Here is a 5,671-nt window from a genome sequence, read left to right as displayed (position 1 = left end):
GGGGAACTGATTACAGGAATCTACATGTGACCTCATCAATGAGGGACGGACAACAGAAATGTGGGTGAAGGCAGACGTCGGACAGTATAAGATATGGTGAAATAATAATTTATAAATTATCAAGGGTTCATGAGGGAGAGGGGAGGAGTGAGTGAGGGGATAAAATGAGGAGCTGATGCTAGGGGCTTAAGTGGAGAGCAAATGTTTTGAGAATGATGTACAAATGTGCTTTACACAATTGAAGTATGCATGGATTGTGATAAGAGTTGTATGAGCCCCAATAAAATGATTTTTTTTTAATGGAAATGGACTTGGAGGATTTAGTGAAAAATAAGTTCATCTCAAACAAGCAAAAGAAAAAGGGGATGCGGGGGTTAGATGAATTTATGTCATCATAAATTTTTTTTGAGAGTGTAGGGGTGGATCCAACCTGTTAATCAGGTCATGGCCTGATGATGCCTCTCTGGTGGGGTGGCCTTCTCCTAAGTGGGAGACCGGGGGGCCTCTCCTGTCTCTCTGCTGGCACTCTGCTTGCCTCTATGGCCCCACATGGGCCCACAAACCCTGAGAGCTGTCGGTGTCCTGCCACGTTTTCGCCAACCTTGGATCCATGTGACTCTGCACCCACCAACCTCACTGGAGCCTAAAGAGGGCCCAGGCTCCCACCAAACTTGTAGGCTTGTGTTGGACTAGGCTGGATGCCTTCTTTTGATAAACGATTACTTATTAACATAAAACCCTTTCCTCCACAGATGAGTGTCACAGGATTTGTTTCTCACAGCACGGAAGGTCAGGGTGACATCTGCATCACTTTAGTGTTTGGTACAGATATTTGAATAACAGTTGTATTGATTGGATTTCCATCAAAGTGGATAGATATTATCCTATCACAGACAGCGTTGTACTTAAAGATAGATCTTGCAGTGTTTTGCCTTGTTTTTTGAAGTTGAACGCAATGCTATTCTTCTTGAATCTGTCATTCATAGCATATTAAACTGTATAATATTCTGATTCAAAATGGCAAACTCCAGCCCATTTCAATTCAGTAACACCTAGAATGTTGATCTCTATGCATACCATTTCATTTCTGACCACTTCTAATTTCCTAGATTCACACTTAATTCCAAGTTCGAATTATTAATTGATGTTTTCCACTGTTAGATTTATTTTGTCTTATATCCTATCAACAAATTAAGATCCTGAAGGCTTTCCTCCACCTACATCATATAATCAACTTTACTTTGAGAAGGCAGCTCTTCCTCAGTCATGTTGTGAGTGCCTTTTCTGCAGTACTTAGTCCACAAATACCGCAGTAGAGCGCATGACTCCCCTCTGGTTCCTATGCTCTGGCAGTGTGAGAGAAAACATCTTCATTCTCTGCCTAGGTTTCCTGTCTCCCGTGGGGAATTAGCTCTCTGTCTGGAGCTCTCTCTCTCTTTCACTCACACACACACACACACACACACACACACACACACACACACACAGTAATTTTCAGTAATGACTCCAGCTACTTCCAAATTAAAGAAGAAAAATATTTCCATAAAGGCAAAAAAAAATCTTCAAAGATGATTCATTGCCTACAATAAAGAAAGCAATTCAGGCTCTCCTGACCTTTTACCTCCATGAAAATTATTCGAGATGCTTTTCTTAATAAAACAAAAAAGTCATTTACACCTAATCTCTCCAACTGACAGCATGAAGAGTTAGCTGAGGTTTTGAAACGACATTTTTTCCCTAATGATTGCCAGAAGAGAAGCAGAGAAAATATGTATTATCCTTTGTCCAGTATTACTACAGTAGGATTCACTGGACTTATAATTCTCTCTCTCTCTTTCTGTGTCATATCAGTGTGAAAATAGTACAGAAAATTTCTGAGTACTCTTCAGCCAACTTTCCCTGAAAGATAGTTTATGTCTTTAAAGTAAATTGTCAAAACCAGGAAACTGATTTTGGTAAAATACAGTTAATTCAAATAAAGAGGTATGGAGCTTACTTGGATTTAGCCATCTTTACATGCATTCGTGTGTGTGTGTGTGTGTGTGCGTGTGTGTGTGTGTGTGTGTGTAGCTCTATGAAATTTTAACCATGCATCTAAATTCAAGTGAACATCATCTCAAGTCAAAATACAATTATCCATTTGACACACAGGAACTCCATTGCGTGACCCCTTAATAATTACACTTCCCTCCTGGCCTCCGCTGCTCTGTATTTTCATCATTATAATTTTGTCCCTTCATGCATGCCATACAGATGGAATTATCATTGTATGAAATTCTGAGACTGACTTTTTTTTCATTTAACATATTGTCCCTGTGAGCCATCCAGTTTGCCTTCTGTATCAGCAGTCTAAGAAGTCCTGCGGGTGGAGTGGGTCATGCATTGGGCTGCTAACCACGCAGTCAGCAGTTACTGATTCCACCGGGAGAAACGAGACCGTCTACTCTAGGGAAGATCCGCAGCCTCGGAAATCCCATGGCGTTCTAGTCTGTCCTGCCAGGCCACTCCCTTGGAATTGACTTGATGGCAGTGGGTCTGAGTTTTATTATTCTGGGATCGGTTGTCCATTCTTTTCTATTGTCGAGTAGTATCCTATTGTATGGAGGTCTCACATTTTGGTTATCCAGTGACGCAGGGAAGAATATTTGGCTTGACTTGTTTCCAAATTTTGACAATTAAAAATAAAGCTGTTGTGAAGATTCATATTCAGCATGTGTTTGTCCTCAAATATAGATAGATACGCAACTTACTGACATTTATTGAGAGCTACATGCTAACATGCTAAATGTCTCACAATAATTACCATTATAACACCAGCTTTTCAGTAACTTACCCAAATTAAACAGCAAGCGGCTTTGTAGTTAAGCCTATGCAGTATGATTTCAAATACTATACCCTTAGACCCTAAATTTACTTCTTACCTAAAGTTGGTAATATTAATTCTATGCTAAGTCCATTATAATCATAGGAACAGTTGTTCACAAAATTGTAACCTTGGTGAGTTTTGTTGTTTTTTAGCTCCACTTCCTTTTTAAAAAATTGTGGCAAAAATAGATATATTAAAACATCTGCCCTCCTAACATTTTTTTAACATGTAAAATTCAACGGCATTAATTATATTCATTATCTTGTGTAACTGTCACCACGCTCTATTTCCAATCTTAACAGAAGCTCAGGGTCCCCACTAAACTCTGTTTATTTGTTTTAGGCAAAGGAGACCTCAAATCTCAAATAGAGTTGAAGGAGAACATTTACTGAGTCTTAAATAAGAGAAGGAAATTCAGTCAATATAACTATTATTCAGATTTATGCACCAATCATTGAAGCTAGTGATGAGGAAATTGAAGAATTTTAACAATGTCTTTGGTCTGAAATTGATCAAGCATGCAAACCAGATGCATAGATAATTATTGATGATTGGAATGCAAATGTTGGAAACAAAGGGGATAGAAACATGGTTGGAAAATACGGTTTGTTGTCAGAAATAAGCTGCAGATTGCATGACAGAAATTTGCAAGACCAACAGCTTATTCATAGTAAATATCTTTTTTCAAGAGCAAAATTGGCAAAACTATACATGTGGACTTCTCCAGGTGGAACACAGAAATAAAATTGACTGCATCTGTGGAAGAGATGATGGAGAAGCTCAATATCATTAGCCCAAACTGGGCCAGCAGCTGATTATTTATGGAAGATCATCAATTGTTCATATGCAAGTTCAAAATGAAGCTGAAGAAAATGAAAATAAATCCACGGGAGCCAAAACACAACCTTGAGTATATTCCACATGAATTCTGGGAATATTTCAAGAACAGGTTTGACTCCAGGAGCAGGAAGAGGCTTCCATTCCCCTAAAGAACTACAGCCTTGGAGACCCGCAGAGACTGTTCACCTCTGTCTTCTACAGTTACTCTGAGACCGAATCAACTCGATGGCAGTTAGTATACGATGAGCAATAATTCCACAAGGTAGATACTTTTTAGAACACTCTCTCAATATGCGATGGAACGAGGAAGTGGGAAGAATGCGGTTGCAGTGTGGGGCCCAACATAAGTCATGGAATCAAATATGAATGGGAAACCAATTTGCACAGCAAAGTCATCCAGATCACAATGAAACGTGTTATTAAAAAGGAAGAGTTGACTCATTGAACGCTGGAGACCGAAGGCCTGAGTGGCTGTGGGATGACATCAAGAACATCATGTAGCACAAAAGCAAAAGGCCCTTACAAAGACAGGCAGGAAAGAAAACATTAAATTGGACGTCAGGAACAGCAGAAACATAGGTGAAACAGTGGACCGTGTAAGATATAAAAATAAAAATCCATAATTTTTATATGATAGGGTACATGATGGTGGAAGGGTGAAGGAGGGAGGCAAAAAATGAGGAGCCGATACCAAGGGCTCAAGTAGAAAGAAAATGTTTGGAAAAGGATGATGGCAACATATATACAAATGTGCTTGATGCGATGAATGTATGGATTGTTATGAGAGATGTAAGAGCCCCCAAGAAAACGATTAAACAAAATTGGATTTCAGAAGATACTCTGAAAATTGCGCTATTAAAAACAGTTTTATTAGCATATAATTCACAAATATATTTCAATAATTCAACAAGACTAAGAAGAATTAGTTGTACAATCTTTACTATAGTCAATGTTAGAACATTTTCTTCATTCCTGTAATTATCGTTATTAGTGAAACTTGCTCTTGATCCTAGAGCAGTTAAAGCAAATGGAGGAAGCACAGAGAAAGCATAAGGAGAGGCAACGATGAAGGAACACACTCTCTGCCTATGGAATGATGGGAAGAACATTTCTCATGGGCAGAGAGAAAGGCTTCTATTGAAGGACTGACATTTTTTAAAAGGTGCTCTCAGGTAGAAAACAAGACGTTGCTTGCATAGAGGACGTTAAATCCCCAAATGATGGATTGAAACAGATTATTACGGAGTTTCGTGTCAGTGATCAGAGCAGCGTTTGAGAAAACCCAAGCTGGCAATAGTTCAAAAGATGAATTCGAGATTAGAAACAGAAACACTTGTTTGGAGACAAATTTAGGCAGGAAGTCCCAGATTGGGATCAAAGCCATATGAATAGAGAATAAGGAGCTATTTTATTCTGGTGTGAATAAGTGCACAATAGAGGCTGGAGCTCAGGGAGACAGGATTGACCTATACAGGAAACAGGCTGAGTGGCACTTGGCAGTTTCTTTTATAAATGAGGTCTTTAAGGCATTATTAAAGAGATTCATTTTAACCTCCTAGAGAAGTGATCAAACACTGTCTACTGGAAAGAGGGGTGGGAAGTGGAGGGGATCAATACATGTTGTCCAAAGAGGCAAGAGGTGCAGTGCTTTCTTTGACAGTGAAGTATTTTAAGAAAGCCATTTAGTGTGATTAATCTGTTTTCCATTTTAGAAATGGTTCATTTAAAATTAGCCTAATTAGGAGAGCATAGATAAAGCCCACAAGGTCAAGATCAGACTTGCTTTGTTATGTAATCAAAACCCATCGAAGCAGGAAAGTAGTGATGTCTTAGATCTGATACATTTGAAATGAGTTATGAGCTGATGCGTGGGTGTGTATTCTTGATGAAAACAGGAATGACTCTTATGTCATTAACTCAAATTTCTCTTGTGTTTGAGTACCAACCATAGCTCTCCAATGATAA

The sequence above is a fragment of the Echinops telfairi genome, unplaced genomic scaffold, assembly GCF_000313985.2.
Source record: "Echinops telfairi isolate 266 unplaced genomic scaffold, ASM31398v2 ScPeMD7_7469;HRSCAF=8507_1, whole genome shotgun sequence".
NCBI lineage: Eukaryota > Metazoa > Chordata > Mammalia > Afrosoricida > Tenrecidae > Echinops > Echinops telfairi.
This window is presented reverse-complemented; position numbering follows the sequence as displayed.